Genomic DNA, 19,189 nt, shown 5'->3' with positions numbered 1-19,189 from the left:
GTGGCCAGGGTCCACAGGTTTTTTTTGGAAATTTCATCTCATATAGACTCCTTGATGCGGAAAAGATGAAACAGGGAGGCTGAGGAAGCTTATGCAGCTTCATTTGAACTTCAGAAACCAACCTTTGGTAAGGTGTAGAGTCTTTGTCTAGGTCAGAACTAGAGGAGGTTCAGTGTATAAAGGAAATTTGTTTCTCAGTGGTGGATGGTCACAGCCCTCTTTGAGAAGCTAGTAGAATGCATGGTGTCCCTTCTCAGAAATACCCATATGTACAGGAACACAAAAGTTGCACATCGCTTTAGGAGGTTGCCACACGTGGTAAGCCCTAGATACCTACCTATGGACTGGCCCCAGTCTGCTGCGGCGACTGTGGAAATCTCAGTGCCATGCCTGTTGCCTTTTAACTAAAGACAAGAGTGTATCTTTAGTGCAGCGCACCTGCCTTACAGACAGAACGTGCTCAGACGCAGCCTCTCTGCTTCGGCACACTGTGCACCACAGGGGCGCCCCCGTTTTCCTTGGAACTGTCACAAAGGACAGCACTTGGCATCCTCACCCCTCATTGCCCAGGAGCACCGACTCGTCAAAGTTCTGGTGCCCGTTTCTCTGGGATCGCTGCCAGCTCCGGCTAGGAGGGCGCCCAGCGGCCCAGGAGCCTGGGAGACCGGGCGGGCACTCGCCCTCATCTCCACACTCGGGCTCGCTCCAAGTGCGCACGGTCCTGGCCCGGCCGGCGCGAGCACGCGGTGGGCGGCGGGGGCGCAGTGGCGCCTGGAGACGCGCGAGTGTGCGCACCGAGGGGGCGCCTGGCCTGCGGTGCCCGGCTCTCCCGCGGCCTCCGTGGCTCCGGGCCGGGCCCGGGCCGCGGCCCCCACAGTGCCCTCCCTCCGCCCGGCCGGAGTGGCCGGGCTGGGAGCCGCGAAAGCAAGAGCAGCGCCCCTACCGCCCGCTTTCCCACCTCCATCTCCTCCGCCTCCTCCTCCTTCCCCCAGCCACCCGCTCAGTCACAACCGGTTCAGACTGGCCAGGGTGCCCCGCAAAGAGAGAGACCGGGGGGGAAAATCACGGGAAATAACTTCCCAAGGAGAAGGAGGGCGAGAAGGTGGAGCCCACTGGAGGGGCCGGCTCCCTCCCTCCATGTGGCCGCCGCCGCCGCTGCCGCGGAGCTCGGCGGGGGCAGAGGGCGGCGGCTCCCGGGGCAGCCTGTAGCGGGACGAATTGCCCAATACTCCGGCCGGGGCCGGGGCCGAGCCCCCGGATAAATAGCCGCCCAGCAGGCCCGGAGCTGCCGGGGAGAGCGGCGGCCGCTGTCCTCCCGGCACCACCCGCCCGGGCCGTGCGCCCCGTGCTGCGCCCGGAGACGCCGCTCACTGCGGCCGGTACCCAGGTAAAAAGCTGGAGCTCGCGGGGAGGGTTCGGGGGTCGGCGGTTCCCCGTCTGCCTCCGGGAGGCTACGAGAAACTCCTCGGTTTCCGAGCGGCCAGAGGAGGCGGGGGCGACGCTGTCATCCGCGGCCAAGCAGCTCGGAGCCGGGTTCTTGTTAGGCGTGTGTACCGGGGAGCTGAGAGTGTCTTCGGGGTGTTCGCGCCCACCGCGTGACAACTCCCAACCCTTTGGTGGGGTGCTGCGCTGCAGCGGGCCAGTTTTCCCAGCGCTCTGAGGGCGGTATTGTGCACGGAGTTGGTCGAGAGAGAGGGAGAAAGGAGGTCCTGGAGAGAGGACGGTGCCCTCGGATTGAGCTCGGGATAGAGATCTGCGCCGGGACTGCCGGTGGCAGAGCAGGGTGGGGGTTGGGGGGGGGGGGGGGGAAGCGACTCAGGTGAGCCCCTGTTTCCCAGAGGGCATGAGGCCTCCAAGTGCCCTGGTTGAGAGCTGGTGCACGCAGGTGACCCCGGGAGGGTCGCACTGGGGCGCCCAAGGGTTCCAGGCGCGGCGCCAGCTTCAGCACCGCGGGGTCAGCTCGGGCGAGCGCAGGAGGCACGGGCGCCTCGGCCGCCTGGACACAGAGCCGGAACTTGTGAGGACTTGGTGCTTCACGCACCATCTGTGGCTCACTCTAGGTAACCACCTCTAGCCTCAGGAGCTCCTAGAGGGTTCGGAAAGAAATGATAAACGCATAAAAACTTCGTCATCATAAGTAGATCAATGCTTCTTAGGTTGCCATGTCTAATCCAGCCTAAAGCAATCAATATATCCTGGAGGTTAGGTAGGATTTACACTAAATAGGCATACTACTTACACAGTAAGTTATTTAATATCTTGTGGTTTTGGATCAGTGTCTTGGGTCACAGTTTGGATGTATTTTTTTAAATCTTGAATTACCTGGATAGTGGCTCAGGTTGCAGGTGAGTTCCTCCCCTTCCCCGCTGAGTAGGATTTTCAGTTGTTCCAGCAAATCCTGTTAATTTTGTATGCCCTAACAGTTTCTCAGATTTGAGTTGGTTTCAGCTGTGAGAAATTGTTCTGGCTGGTTCAGGCAGAGGACTGAGGAAGCTAGACAAGATTCTGAAGTGAAAGCAGCAATTATTCATTTATAGGATTACACCTTCTTTTAAATACCTTGTGGATCCAGATAGCAGGGTTATCCATATCATTGCTAGAAATAAATTTATTTCTTTTCAGGCCCTGGGAAGTGGAAATTACGTCATAAAATAGCTTAACCTGCAAATTTGCAATAACTCATACTTGTAGCAGCACTGACTGCCTAAGAACACACTTCTCTGTCTCTTCTCTTTTGTGTGTAGGCAAGAGGGGGTAACAAGGACACTTTTTCTCTGTGGGATGCCTATAGGAAAAGACAAAAGATATGCAGAGGTAGGTCAGGACACTGGGGAGTCTTCTCTAATTTCTGACTGAGTCTCTGAAAAGATGGTGGTGATATGTGCATTGATTGGTGTCTGAATCTGTATCAAGGCAGACCTTGGTGCTTTGGGTGTGGTTCTGGTCATGAAACTAGAGCAAGAGAATGACAATTAGATGTAGCTAGCTTTTGAAGCTTTATTTTCTCACCTGATCTTTTGAGCCTGCAATTTTTTTAGTCTTGAGCGAGTCATTACTTGAACTTACTTCATACAATGCAGTTGGGTATAGAAAGCCCGTGGGTAGGTATAAAAGAAACAATGTCTTGCTTGTTTAATTATTGCTTTACAAGAAAGTATCACCTAATGACTTTAATTTTAATTAAAGTTGGCAAAAATGCATATATTTTGAGCTAGTTGGCCTTTTCTTTGGGAGGTTCTTTGTAGACATCCGAGTATTCCCTGCAGATAATGAGATTGAAGAGTGACTTAAAATTGAGTTCAAGGAAAGAATACATGACCCCTGCCTTCAAAGCGTTTAGTCTGGTGGGAAAAATAGGCATGTTTATAAATATCTAGAATACATGATAGTAAAAATGTAATCATATGGCAGTGACATCAATAGTGTACGATTGAATGGCAGACAGGTTCATTCAAGGTTAAGAAATGAGAAAAGTTATGTGGTGGGTGTAGCATCTGAGCTGAGACTTGAAGAAGGAAGAGGATTTCCTTGATGCAAAGGAAGGCTGCTGGAACAAGCGTGTTGCATGGAGGTGTGCAAGTCTGGTGTGTTCAAAGGTAGCAGAGCAGTTTGGAGTGGCTGGAGTCTGGAATTTAAGATAGATAAGACTGGAAGGTAGGATGGGGCTAGATTATGGAGATGACAAGCCATGCTAAGAAATTAAAGTGTGATTGAACATTATTATTGTATTTATACCAACAGTGTTAACATCCTTCACTGTAGTTTATTCCTTGAAGTACAATTTTGTGAGCTTCCCCTAATAAGCAAATGAATAAGATCTTAGTAGCATTTACTTTCTATAAATGTGAAAGAGTAATGTGTTTTCAAGTAGATTTCAATGCTTTATTCAAATCCAACAATTATTTCCCCTGAATTTGCAATCTTAGGATACAATAACTTTTAATTTGATTAAAACTTTGGATAGGAAAATACCCCCACTTTCCTGGGTCAATATGCAGAGTACAGTCACTTTCTGTTCACTGTTTCAGTTATTGACAATAATAATAATTATTATTAATCTTTATTAAACCTGACATACTAAGTGAGCTACATACCTTCTTTTATCTAGGGAGGCATAATTTTAAATTTATTTTGAGAATTTCTTTTTGGCCTCACTGCCCAGCATGTGGGCTCTTAGTTCCCTGACCAGGGATCAGACAAGCCCCTGGCATTGGAAGTACAGAGTCTTAACCACTTAACCACCAGGGAAGTCACCTTGATCTCTTGATCTTGAAAATTTTAATAAGGTCACTCAACTAAGTAAGTGGTAGAACCAGGTATTGAACCCAAGAAGTTTGTCTTGATAGCCCATTCTTTGGGCAGGGGCATAATATATGATAACTGTTATTCACAGTAATTAGAATTTGGGCCTGCTACCTGTAGGAGAAGTTTTTCTCTATTTTTCCTTTGCATCCTCATTTCTATCATTTTAATTTTATTTTTTAATTTATATAATTGCCACATAAAATATTACTTTTAGGTGTACAACATGATGATTCTAAATATATATATATATATATATATACTACAAAATGGTGACTCAGTAAGTTTAATTAACCTGCACCACCATAGTTCTAATTTTTTCATGTGTCTGATGAGAACTTTAGGATTTCCCTGTAGCTCAAATGGTAAAGAATCTGCCTGCAAAGCAGGAGACCAGAGTTTGATCCCTGGGTCAGAAAGATCCTCTGGAGAAGGGAATGGCAATCCACTCCAGTATTATTGCCTGGAGAATCCCATGGACAGAGAAGCCTGGTGGTCTACAGTCTGTAGGGTTGCAAAGAGTCGGACACTAACACACACACAACACAATGAGAACTTTTAAAATCTACTCTTTTGGTGACTTTCAAACATATACTGCGCAGTATGTTATAGTCACCGTACTGTACATTATCTGATTATATTTACTTTATAGGTTCAGTGATGACCCGTATTTCAGTGTTTTAACACATCTTCAAACTTGTTTCTTAAATTAATCAGTCTATTTTTGGCTGTGCTGGGTCTTCATTGCTGTGTGGGCTTTCTCTAGTTACAGCAAGCAGGGGCTACTCTCTCGTTGCAGTGTGCAGGCTTCTCATTGTGGTGGCTTTTTTTTCCTTATTGCAGAGAAATGGGCAACAGGGGCCTCAGTAGTTGCAGCTTCCCAGGCTCTAGAGTACAGGCTCAATAGTTGTGGTGCATGGGCTTAGTTGCTCCGAAGCATGTGAGATTGTCCAGGATCAGGGATCAAACCTGTGTCTCCTGCATTGGCAGGCAGATTCTTTACCTCTTAGCCACCAAGGAAGCCTTATCTTCAAACTATTATATGATCTTGTGCTTTTATGACCCACTCCAAAGAAACTCTTAAGCTCTTTGAGAAGAGATGGGATATGAGATGCGAAAAACTTTAGTGAATCTAACAGCCTTAAATACAAAGACTAGGCCTCCCAGATTCCCTGGAAGAGCATCAATTTCATATATTCTTTTCACTCTTCCCAACAAATCCCCACATGCACCATTTATTTTGGTATTTCAGCATCCCATATATATTACCGTGTGTCTTCAGAGTTTTTACTCTGAAAATTATATAGCAAATCTACTAGTTTGTAGATGACATGCTAAAGTATATATTCAGGCAAAAGACTGGATTCTATATAATCATGTACAAGTAATACAAAACACTAAGCAAAACGACACACCATTGGAGACTGCTTCATGAGAGATTTCTTCACCACTACTGTTAATACTTGGACCCAGTTTTATGGCATATGGGTTATATGGAATTAAGATAAGCTGAAACAAAAGCTTGGTAGCTTAGGAAGCATGATGAATGCCTGTGACAAATGAAATGATGGTACCAACTCACATCTAAGTCTCTGGTCCTCACTTTGCTTATATTGACTCTGTTAAATCTCTAGATCTATCTTTTCATTTGTTCTCAGGCTGAATGATTTTTGAACTCTTCTATTTCCTCTTCTGTTCCTGAGATCAGGACTGGAAATAGGTGGCCTTTCCCTGGACGGGTCAGTAAGGGATCTTGAGATGGGTCTCTCCCTTAATAAGATATCTCTAAACCTCAGTTTCCTCATGCTGTGCCATGTGGAGTCACTCAGTCGTGTCCAACTCTTTGCGACTCCATGGACCATAGTCCGCCAGGCTCCTCTGTCCATGGGGATTCTCCAGGCAAGAATACTGGAGTGGGTTGCCATGCCCTCCTCCACAGGATCTCCCAACCCAGGGATCAAACCCAGGTTTCCTGCCTTGCAGATGGATTCTTTACCTGCTGAGCTATCAGGGAAGCCCCAGTTTCCTCATACAGAGGAGGAAATTGAGTAATTGTTAAGATTGGGGGCAGCACGTTCTCCAGGTTCACCTAGGGCTGACTGGCCTCGTGGAGCAGCAGACTGGGGTGGGAGGTGGGGAGAGCACAGGTAAAACTCCAAGGCAAGGCAGCCTTGGTCCTGTGAAAGGGAGAGGAGGGGGTGGAAGGAGCTGGAGAAAACATGCCCATTCACGAGGGCCGGAGCTACTCAGTTCCAGCCAGTTATTACGTAAGAACAAGAGCCCAGTGTTGCCAGATCTTCAAGAGGAATCCGGAAATTCAGATTTTGATGGGAAAACATTGGCAATTCATTCAACATGGCTAAAAATAAAAGAAAGTAAGAATTGGGCAGGCCAAACAAAACACCTCTAGAGATCAGATTTGGCTTTTTTGCCGCTAATTTGCTAGATGACTTCCAAGCTTTCTTCTGGCTTCAGACTTCCATGATCCTGCCCTCAGTCCATCTGATCTCTTAACCCAGTTCTTCACTGACACATATTCCAGCACTCACCAAATCTAAAGCATGATAGCTTTGGACGATCTCTTTGGTAAGTGCTGGACAATGATAGATGTATAAGGCCTTTAAGATCAATGAATGCCCTTTTTCGATGGTCATGCTGTTGACATAATTCAGAGGCCCTGGCAGTTAATTGCTTGTGTTAATTATCCCTTTCAGGGACAGTTAGTTAGGTTTAATTCCAGGACCCAGAACTGTTCTCTAAATATTTTCCTTCCTGTTCTTCCTTCTCACTCAAATGTAAGAAGATAATGACAGCTGGAAAATAGATCCTGGTTTCCACTTGAACAAGGTGTATTTATAAGCTTAATTTTTTGTTTGCTTTTTTTATTTTTTGCCATGCTACTAAGCTTGCAGGATCTTAGTTCCCTGATTAGGGGTGGAACCCAGACCCCTGGCCTTGGAGTCTTGAAGTCCAAACCACTGAATCGCCAGGGAATTCCCAATAAGTTTATCTTACGGTGCTTAGACAAATCATCGTCTTTACCTGAGCAAGATTTTGCCCTGTAGTCTGTCTCCTTAATCTGGGGATGTTCTTCAATTGCAACAAGGTGAATAAGTTAAGAGTTTGGCTCTTATGTGTTAATATAGAAGTTTAGGTTTTTTTTTTTTAAGTATATTTATATGGATCCAAAAAAATAAAAATGAGAACAAAAGTAGTGGACTTGCACTTGATTCCAACCTCCAGTTCTTTTGAATAACTCGTTCCTGGGGGAACACTACAGTTAAATTCTGTAATATAATATTTTTAAAGCAGAGTTTCATGAACGTGATGAGGTAAGATGTGTTCTTTGCTTTATGCTAATGAGCTATTTTACAAACAGGTGGGCTTGCCTCTACCTGTAAAGGTAGAGATATTGACAACAGAAAGGAAGGAAGCATCTGAGTACATAAAAGAAACATGGCGTTTTCAGAGAAATCACAGACCTTATGTAACTGAGCTGACAGAGAGGACCAGTGGAAGGCTCTCAGTGACAGTTCTGGGCCACACTTTGTCCTTGTCCCTGCTCTAGTGGTGAGTCAACCCTCCCTTGCACCTATGGGAGTTGGTCAGCCAACCCTGGATATTTAACATTTAAAACAAACCTGAAAGAATCAGGTAATTATCTGATCATTTAAGACATACCATCTGATCTTATACTGGTAACAACTTTCATTTATAAAAGCTAACTTTATGTTTACCCATGTATTTGGCTAACCTTTCAGGCTTAATGATGGAGGCAGGCTCTAAGCCCTTTGGAGGAAGGAACCACATCCACCTTCGGTCCACAGCACCTTCCAGATACATTCATTTTCTTCCAAATACACAAATACCTCCCAAATGTACTCAGTTCTTTCTGTTGAATGAAAACTATATGGTTAATCATTTTGATATACAGGAGATTTAGGTCAGTAGGCTTTCTATGCATTCATTTATTCATTCATTTCATAAAGACCTGTTGAGCCTTTACTATGTGCCAAGCACAATTCTTAGTGCTGGGGATGCAGGATAATCTTGTTGGTTAGATACCTTAATGAATAATAACATATTGTGATAAATGTTGTAAGAACAAGATTGCCCAAATTATTGTGAGACCTTCGAGAAGGAATGACTAACTGTTGAAGGGTTTGGATGGCATCAAATAAGAGGAGACATTTAGGCTAAGTCCAGAATTGATGCTTTTGAACCGTGGTATTGGAGAAGACTCTTGAGAGTCCCTTGGACTACAAGGAGATTCAACCAGTCAATAAAGGGAATCAGTCCTGAATATTCATTGGAAGGACTGATGCTGAAACTGAAGCTCCAATACTTTGGCCACCTGATGTGAAGAGCTGACTCATTGGAAAAGACCCTGATGCTGGGAAAGATTAAAGGCAGGAGAAGGGGATGACAGAGGACGAGATGGTTGGATGGCATCATTGACTCAATGGACATGAGTTTGGGCAAACTCTGGGAGATGGTGAAGGGCAGGGAAGCCTGATGTGCTGCAGTCCATGGGGTGGCAAAGAGTTGGACACGCCTGAGCGACTGAACAACAACTTGAAGCAGGAGTTGCAGAAAGGATTACAGCCTCCCCGCAGCTGGTGGGGAGTGAAGAGTCTAAGGCATTCAGAAGGAGAGGAGCATGGCTTAAGGGATGAATTGTGACAGCGGTTTGGAGAGTCCAGGTTTTGGTAATCCTGCAGAGGTAGTTGGGGCTGAGTTGTTGCAAATCTTTAGAGAAAATAGAATCAGGTAGCTAGCTGGGTATTGAAAGATCTAAATACCAGATGTCATATGAACAAAATACGGATTTGTAAAACCAGTTTTTATTTTTTATAATTAACTTAAAGCATTTTATTTATTTATTTTGGTTGTGCTGAGTCTTTGTTGCTGCATGGGCTTTTCTCTGCAACTATGCAGAGAGCAGGGGCTACTCTCTAGTTGTGCTGTGCGGGCTTCTCGTGGTGGTGGCTTCTCTCGTTGCAGAGTGCAAGCTGTGGGGCACATGGGCTTCAGTAGCTCCAGCTCCCAGGCTCTAGAGCACAGGCTCAGTAGTTCTGGCACACAGGATTAGTTGTTCCACGGAATGTGGGATCTTCCCAGATCAGGAATTGAACCTGTGTCTCCTGCATTGGCAGGTGGCTTCTATACCACTGAGCCACCAGGGAAACCCTATTTATAATTTTTGGATCACACTGTTTATTGATGCCTGGCTTGAATCTCCATGAGGGCAGGAACGATCATCTTTGATTTTCTTTTGCACTGAGAAGTTAAAGAACACAGTAAGGACATTTTTCTTGTCTGGATGCATCGAATCCAGAAAACATTGAGTTGAGGAATGATTAGGAAATGAGAAAGTGGACGGAGGGAGGTACTCATTTCAAGTTTTTCTAAGAAAACCTTTAGAACATGCCACAACAGTAACAGTATTGGTAAACATTTGCTGTATGCCAGATATCAACACCTAGTATTTCATAGAGATTATTTCGTGTGTTCCTCATAAAATTCTATGACGAAGGAGTTCTTCCTATCCTATTTTCATTTTATAGTTGAAGAAACTGAGGTTTTTTAACTTGCTTAAATTCACATGGCTAATGCTCTGCTCTTAATTGTGGTCTAACCTCAACTATGTACCCAGGTTGAACATGGACCCTTCTAGACTAGGGGCTTTCAGTGTTTTTGACTGTGACCCATAGTGAGATTTACTTTACAGCCTGACCCTACCAGCAAACACAGGCACACATGTAAACACTGAAGCCAAGTCTCTCAAAGTAGTGCTCAACCCTTAGCAGTGTGCAGGAGGACTTATATTTGCTACTTTAATCAATTTTATTCCAATCTAAATTTCAGTTTTTTAAACACTGCTGCTCACAGTGTGCGATTGATTTGACGACTGATGATGCACTCCAGAGTTTGGACCACACCCCTCTAGCCTGCTAGCTACTTTACATTGCTCCCTGAACTACAGCTTAATATCTTTTTCTATTAACATTAGCAAACATTTACTCAGTGCCTACTATATGCAGAGATGTGGAAGGAACACAAAGAACATATGGTATGCCTTGACCCCGAGGAATTTTCAGTGTAGTGAAGGGAAAGACAAGTAATGGCTAATTATAATGCAGACCAGCAAAAAAAAAAAAAAAAAAAACAGAGGCACAAGCCACGTAGAATGGGAACATAGGAATAATGATGGATCCTGGTTGTGTTTAGCAGTTGTGTGTGTGTGTGCTGCAAGAACGTTAAAAGACTTTTATGAAATAAATAGAAATGTCTTTGGTAAAGACTTTTAGGACTTAGGGCCAAGGGAGATCTGAAGACCACAGTATTCTGTGTATTATTCTCAAAGGTCCTTGAAATGGTCAAGCTATCATTATTATTATGTAGACATTAATATGTCCACTATAAGCCCTTGAAGGATGCTAGCATGTCCAGTTATGTTAAAGAGTATCCATTTAAAAAAAGTTTAAGATAACTTCCCAAAGTAAAAGAATGCAAACTTATGAACAATTTATGAACCTCCATTAGGTGATAAATCCTAGGGTTAAATGGAGAGAGAGAGCCTTAAGTAGAATCTAGCAAAAATTCTGTGGACTTTGGAGGTAGAAGGAGGGTTATTAATACTTTTCTAACTTATCTTATGTAGATTAAAAAGATAACATTTGAAAATCCTGGCACTGTGTCTGATACATAGAAAGTGTTAGATCAGTTTAAATAACTAAAATCAGTCAAGTCTTTCAATTTAGGCTTGTCTGGCAAGAGGAGCAATTATGTAAGCTAGTGCAGTGGTCCACTCCTTTCTGTTAGAAGCTTCACATTGAGATCACCTGGAGCCCTTTAGCAATTTGGCCTCAAGCCCAGAGATCCTGTTTTCATGTGTTTAGAGAAGTCTCAGACATTGGTCATTTTTAAGCCCCTATGGTACAGCCAGGTTTGAAATGAAAAGTGTTAGTTGCTTAGTTGTATCCAACTCTTTGCGACCCCATGGACTGTAGCCCACCAGGCTTCTCTGTTCTTGAGATTGTCCAGGCAAGAATACTGGAGTGGGTAGCCATTCCCTTCTCTAGGAGATCCTCCTGACCCAGGGATCAAACCCTGGTCTCCTGCTTTTTAAGCAGATTCTTTACTGTTTGAGCCACAGCCAGGTTTGAAATCCCCTGAAAAGTATATGCTTTAATGATTAGAAACATGCTTGTGTGGAGCTGCAACCTTAAAATTGCGTCCTTTGCTTTTTTGATGCCCAAAGAGTTATCACCTTTTCTTAAGAACTAGTTTAGAAAACAAGATCTTAGATGTCTTTATGGTCACACCTCACGGCTTTCGGGATGTTAGTTCCTTGACTAGGAACTGAACCCTCACCCTTGGCAGTGAAAGTATGGAATCCTCACCACTGAACAACCAGGGTATCCTCAAGACCTTTGGTATATTTGAAGTCAGGAAGGGGTTTGAACTGGGGAAGAGTAGAAAACTGGGGTATGAAGACTGTCAAGGCAAACTTGACTTCCTGTTCTCAGGAGACACAGGAATTGATTTTGTCCTGTCAACTTTGAGGATTCATCTTCACCTCCATTCTACCAACAAGTACCCTGGAAACTGTGGAGTAACACGCAGCAAAGAGGTGTGCATAAGCTGCATAGCTCCCTGAGTTGAGCAGAAAAGGAAGGAAGGAAGGAAATGAAAGAAAAGAATGAAAGTAAGCCTCTCTTGGACTTCAGGGCCTCTTTGTTTTGTCTTCTTTGGGCTGTGGGTGACCTGATGGCTCTTTGGGACCTAAGAGCAGAACGTCATTGTCACTGGAGTCTTTCCTCACTGAGACTTCTCTCTTCCCTTTTTTAAAAAAAGTTTATTTTATTGAAGTATTGGTGATATACAATGTTGTGTTCCTTTCTGTTGTACAGCAAAGTGATTCAATTATACATATATATCTATTTTAATTTTTATTTATGTATTGGTCCATGGGGTACATGACTGAGCATGCACACACGCGCACACACACACACACATCTATTTTTGGCTGCACTGGATCTTTGTTGTGGAGCTTGAGTTTCTCATTGTGGTGGCTTCTCTTGTTGCAGAGCATGGGCTCTAGGCACATGGGCTTCAACAGTTGGGGCACAAAGGCTCAGTAGTTTCAGCTCCCCGGCTCTAGAGCACAGGCTCAACAGTTGTGATGCATAGGCTTAGTTGCTTCATGGCACGTGGGATCTTCCTGGATCAGGGATTGAACCTGTGTCTCCTGCATTGGCAGGTGGATTCTTTGCCACTGAGCCACCAGGGAAGCCCCTGCCTGGAGATTCCTGAAGCTGCTCCTCCCAGGTCTTTACCTGCACTGCTCTGCAGCAGCTGGATGGCATTATGGGTGGTGAAGTGATGCTCTAGAGGCAGTTCATCCTCTGGGACTTGGCCATCTGGGACAGTGGGAGAGTTGGGAAAAGATTCTTCTCTCTTCTATCTGGCAGTGTGTGTGTTTGCCTACTCTGGAGCCGTCAGGGTGAAATTGCTCATTCTCTGGTCAGAAACCAGCCAACAGATTTTGGGCACTTGCCACATCAAAGATTGGGGTTAATAGCATTGCCACCACCAGTGGGGACAGTGCCAGATTGTCACAAGTGAAGAGGGAGCAGGCAACCATCCATTCCTTTTTTTCCCCTCCTTCTACATTCCATGGGGCTTTAGAAAAATAAAAGTCATGCTGTCCTGAGATGGTCCAATTATCCTGCTCTCTTGCTTGGTAAACTTTTGATTATTTGGAGAGAGATGCTGACTTTTCTATAACCTTCAAGTCACTTAGGTGCATTAGCATGGTAGAGGTGTTTATTTATTTTTTGCATTGTTTGATATACTTTCTTATACCACTTTCTCCTCTTTTCATTAAAAAAGCAGGTAGATGGATGTAATCATCTTTTAAATTTTGTATTATAGATAGTGATCCTCTTCTGAATTTTTTCTGCAAGCATTTATAGAAAATCAAGAAACTTAACTTTTGCCATGGTTATCACTGCTGTAAGAATTTTTGCTTTTGTTTCTATTTGAAACCAACGTAGATGTGATGATCAGTGAAGATTTAGGTGTGGGGCTGAGTAAACTTCGTCTTTGACAGGGCAAATGACAGTGTAGGGTCAAAAGACAGCCGAGTGCTGGCTGCTGCACTGGGGTGGTGGGCTCCAGGCAGTTTCCACTTGCTTAGTTCGCTATTGCCAACTGCTCGTCTTCTCCTCTGTCTTCCTCACCTGTGTCCTTCCTCCATTGGGATGGAAGATGGGATGGTTGGTCAGAACGTGCTGTATCCTCTAGGACAGTGATGCTCAACCTAGCTACACATTAGAGTGGCTGGAAGTGTTAGGCTCTACCCCAGAGCAGGATGGTGGTGGGACCTGGCATCGGGGATATTTAAAAGCTGCCCAGATGATTCTAGTGCAGTCATGGTCGAGAATCACTTTGGTTGGGAAGCAGTTTTCAGAGTGTATCTGTGGATGACCTGTATTAGAATCGTTGGGTGATTTTTTTTTTTTTTTTTTTTTTTTGGCTGCACTGCAAGGCTTGCAGGATCTTGGTTCCCTGCCCAGGAATTGAATCTGGGGCCATCGCACTGAAAGCTCTGAGACCTAACCACCGGACTGCCTGGGAATTCCCCATAGGGTGACTTTTTAAAAATGCAAATTCTGGAATTTCTAAACTTGAAACCAAATCAAGTTTTAACAGTAGTAAACACAGTTTTGAATCATTCCAGATGCAACCTGCCAGTATGCAGATCTTGGTTTAAATGTTCTTAGTATTAAAAAAATAACTAAAGATTAAGAAATAAGTAAAGATCAAAAAGTCTTAGAAGCCCTAGAGTGAGAAATGATTCAGTAACTAGTTGATCTTGAATTCTGGCGTGAGTAACTGAGAAAGTGGCTATCAAGTCCCCAGAAATCCTTTATAGGTATAAAATCATAGCTAATATTTAGTAAAATGTGTTATTGTGTGCCAGGCACTGAGATTTGAACTTAAAAATTTTTTTATTGGCGTATAGTTGATTTACAATGTTATGTTAGTTTCAGGTGTTCAGCAAAGTGAATCAGTTATACATATAGCTACTCTTTTTTTAGATACTGTTCCTATTTAGGCTATTACAGACTGCTGAGTAGAGTTCCCTGTGCTATACAATAGGTCCTTATTTTTTATCTATTTTATATATAATATTGTCTATATGTCAATCCAAGTCTCCCAATTCATCCCTTCCCCTCTTCTCCCCTGTAACCTTAAATTTATTTTCCACATCTGTAGCTCTGTTTCTGTTTTGTGGATACGTTCATTTGTACTCTTTTTTAACGTTCTGCATATAAGTGAACTTTGTACTTTAAACTCATTATTTACCATTTTCAGTTCAGTCGCTCAGTCGTGTCTGACTCTTTGCGACTCCATGGACTGCAGCATGCCAGGCCTCCCTGTCCATCACCAACTCCCAGAGTTTGCTCAAACTCATATCCATTGAGTCAACGATGCCATCCAACCATCTCATCCTCTGTCGTCCGCTTCTCCTCCTGCCTTCAGTCTTTCCCAGCATCAGGGTCTTTTCAAATGAGTCAGTTCTTCGAATCAGGTGGCCAAAGTATTGGAGCTTCAGCTTCAGCATTTTACAGATGGGGAAAACTGAGGCTCACAGACATTAAGTACTTAGCTCAAAAACATATGGTAAGTAGTGTAGATTGTATCAGAACCGATAGACATGTGATTAACAAAGCTCATGTGTGGCATCATGGATGACAGCGTCGATGCGGAGGACTTGAGTTTGAGCAGGCTCCAGGGGTTGGTGATGGACAGGGAAGTCTGGCGTGCTGCAGTCCATGGTGTCGAAAGAGCTGAACACGACTGAGCGACTGAACTGAACTGAATAAAGCTCATGACCTTAACTCAGTTCCTTCTGTTGTGGAACCAGATACTAGCAAAACCTCTCTTCCTCTCTACCCTGTCTTTATGGTGAAATTAAGAAGAAAACAAGGAAGCTATCGAACAACTTAAAGTATTAACTTGCTCCTTATCATTTTCTGTACATTCTTCTATACGTACACAAAGCAGCCAGAGATCACTGACGTTTACTTTAGAACCCTGAACTTACATTTTATTTTCATTGCTTAGATTCTTCTTTTATGATGTGTAATCATTCCTGCACTTGAACTGGAGCTTTGTTACTGCTTTATTTGAGGAGCTACAATGCAAATAGAATAAGCAAAGCGTAATCTCCTGATTTTGTTGCCCTTGTTTAAACCTGTTCCTAGGTTAGAAATCTGGGTGTGATCAGGAGTGAACTTGATGCTCTGACTTAGGAAGTGACTGTGTCTGGATTAGTTAAGTTAGATGAAAGAATCATGGACTGGAGAAATCTGGGCGTGTGTTGGGAGGTGTGTGGGAGGGGAGGGAACCTCACATTTATGAAAGACGTTAAACAGATATTGTTGATTTTATCTCCAAATCAGGTCATAGAGCAGTCATTGGAACTGTATGTGTGTTTATAGCGTTAATAATTTTTCTTTATAAAGTCAACTTTACTGAGGTATACTTTATATACAGTAAAATCCAACAGGTCTAAGTATACAATATGATGAATTTTGATAAATATATTCAACTGGGGTTTGCATTAATTTTTTGACAGCTTTATTAAAACATAACTCACAAACCTTATAATTCAGCTATTTAAAGTGTACAATTTGATGGTTTTCAGTGTATTCACAGACATGTACAACTCTCACTGTAGTCAATTTTAAAATATGTTCAACAGCCCCCAAAAGAAACCTTATACCTGTCAGCAGTCATTTCTCTTTTTCTCCAAACTCTTTCAGCCCTAGGCAATGGCTTACCTACTTTCTGTAGACTTGCCTGTTCTGGAAGATTCATAGAAATGGGAACCATGTAATAGGTAGTCTTTGGTGGTTGGCTGCTTTCCCTTAGTACTTAGTATAGTGTTTTTAAGGTTCATACATGTTGTAGCATGTGTAATACTTCATTCCCTTCTGTTGCTGAATAATATCATTGTGTACGGAAATAGACTCACAGAAATGGAGAACTTGTGTTGCCAACGGTAGAGGTGGGGAAGGGATGGATTGGGAGTTTGGGACTATCTGATGCAAACTATTGTGCACAGGATGGTAAACAACAAGGTCCTATTGTATAGCATAGGGAACTGTGTTCAATACCCTGTAATAACAATAATGGCAAAGAGTATGAAAAAGGATTACATGTATACAGAAATACTTCATTGTACAACAGAAACACTTCATTGTAAATCAACAATACTTCAATAAAATGATTTTTTTTAATGAAAGAATAAAACAACCTGCCTCCTCAGTTAACTTGGAGACCAAAAGCTAAATACAATTTATAATAAATGAAAAATTCCATTGTGTAGATATACCACATTTTATTTATTATCAGTTGTTGGATATTTGGGTTGTTTCTACTTTTTTGGCTGATAGCATTGATTTATTTTAAGATTTTTTTTTTAATAAGGACCATTTTTAAAGTCTGTTGAATTTGTTACAATATTCTTCTGTTTTATGTTTTGGTGTTTTGGCTGCAAGGCATGTGGAATCTTAGCTCCTGACCAGGTATTGAACTCAGATCCTCTGCATTGGAAGACGAAGTCCTAATCACTAGACTATCAGGGAAGTCCCCAGCACTGATTTTTAAAGAGTAAACTTTTAATAGATACCTTGATTTTTAAATCTTCATTTAAATCCTCATGTTTTTCTTCATTAATATGCCAGGAGTATAAAGTAGCTTGGACTTCCCAGGTGGTGCTTGTGTTGAAGAACCTGCTTGCCAGTGCAGGAGACACAAGAGTCCTGGGTTCGATCCCTGGGTTGGGAAAATCCCCTGGAGAAGGGCATGGCAACTCACTTCAGTATTCTTGTTTGGAGAATTCATGGATAGAGGAGCCCTGGCAGGCTACAGTCCAGAGGGTCACAAAGAATCAGATACAATTGAAGCGACATGCACCCACGCATGAAGTGTCTTAGTCCTCCCTTGACTACTGAGACAATCTGATAAGGTCATAACAACTGGATTTACAGCTGTACTGAAATTCTTGTTTGGAGTTAATTCTCTTTTGTAGCTATTTAATATTGTGGAAAAGGCATACAGAATTATAGATATAGAAATATATATATATATATATATATATATATATATATATATATATATATATGCATGTGTGTGCTCAGACTCTCAGTTGTGTTTGACTCTGTGACCCTATGGACTGTAGCCCGCCAGACTCCTCTGTCCACGGGATTCTCCAGGCAAGAATACTGGAGTGAGTTTTCATTTCCTCCTCTAGGGGATTTTTCTACCCAGGGATTGAACCCACGTCTCCGTCTTTTGCACTGCAGGCAGATTCTTTACTGCTGAGCCATCAGGGAAGCCCTAATATATATGTGTGTATATGTATAAAATAAGGATAACTCGTATGGTTTTACAAGGAGTTTTAAAGTTAATTTACAAAGACAAAATGTAGTTTCTTTTTCTCTTAAAAAATAATATTGATATATAACAAATTATTTTACTTTAGAAATCATAAACTGTGCTGATTATGAAATGTCATTGGTAAGTGTCAAAATTGAGCTAATGACTTACTTTTGAAGGACTAACATTGGTGTTAGGGTTATTCTATTCGAAAATATATAAATCAATCATAGGAAGTTTACGTTTTTGACCCAGAAGAAACTTACATTATTTTAAAGTTTATGCTACTCATATATTATCAAAAATCAGTCATAATAGTTTTGACACTCTTGTAACTGCAGATGTTACACTTCTTACCCCTAAAACACACCACAGAACTAAAGCGCTTGAGAAATAGGGAAATGAAAGTAGATGTGAAATGATAGGAGAAGTCAAGAACTATGTACAGGCATCATTACTTACACATCTGTTTTTTAATTTTTAAATAATAAGACTTTTAAAAATGGAGACAGGGCAGAGATGATGAGGGACAGGGGAACCTGGCATGCTGTAGTCCATGGGGTTGTAAAGAGTTGGACACGACTGAACAACTGAACTACAACAAATAGTTGATTTACAATGTTGTATTGGTTTCAGTTGTACAGAAAAGTGATTCAATTTTATACTGTATATATAATGTATATGTATAAAATGTATATATATACACATATAAATATATATGGAGCATTCATAGTCAACAAAAGAGTCTGAAATACAGTGCTTGGGTACAATCTCAAAAACAACAGAATGATCTGGGTTCCTTTCCAAGGCAAACCATTCATCATCATAGTAATCCAAGTCTATGCCCCAACCAGTAATGCTGAAGAAGCTGACGTTGAACGTCTCTATGAAGACCTACAACACTTTCAAGAACTAACACCAAAAAATGGATGTCCATTTCATCATAGGGGATTAGAATGCAAAAGTAGGAAGTCAAGAGATATCCGGAGTAAAAGGCAAGTTTGGGCTTGGAGTACAAAATGAAGTGTGGCAAAGACTAACAGAGTTTTGTCAAGAGAACACACTGGTCTTAGCAAACACTCTCTTCCAACAACACAAGAAACGACTCTGCACATGGACATCACCAGATGGTCAATAGCAAAATCAGATTGATTATATTTTTTGCAGCCAAAGATGGAGAAACTCTATACAGTCAGCAAAAACAAGACCCAGAACTGACTGTAAGTCTGATCTTGAGCTCCTTAGCAAAATTCAGCCTTAAATTGAAGAAAGGAGAGAAAGCCTCTAGGCCATTCAGGTATGACCAAAATCAGATCCCTTATGATTATACAGTGGAAGTGGCAAATAGATTCAAGGGATTAGATCTTGTACACAGAGTACCTGAAGAACTAGTCAGGAGGCAGTGACAAAAACCATCCCAAGGAAAAAG

General features: G+C 42.5%; 1 protein-coding gene across 3 annotated transcripts in view; it reads left to right on the top strand.

The window, feature by feature from the left end:
• Positions 1-1,016: 1,016 nt before the first annotated feature.
• Positions 1,017-19,189, top strand: part of SLC16A9 (solute carrier family 16 member 9) — a 75,855-nt gene continuing 57,682 nt past the window's right edge. For 2 of the 3 annotated variants that reach the window (XM_065922386.1, XM_065922384.1), the window contains exon 1: positions 1,017-1,387. The gene's annotated coding sequence lies outside the window, so the exon portion shown is untranslated. Of the gene's footprint in view, positions 1,388-8,161; positions 8,246-19,189 lie in introns of those variants that run through there. The other variant, XM_065922385.1, reaches the window with a different exon arrangement.

The sequence above is a fragment of the Muntiacus reevesi genome, chromosome 2, assembly GCF_963930625.1.
Source record: "Muntiacus reevesi chromosome 2, mMunRee1.1, whole genome shotgun sequence".
NCBI classification, from domain to species: Eukaryota; Metazoa; Chordata; class Mammalia; order Artiodactyla; family Cervidae; genus Muntiacus; species Muntiacus reevesi.
This window is presented reverse-complemented; position numbering and strand designations above follow the sequence as displayed.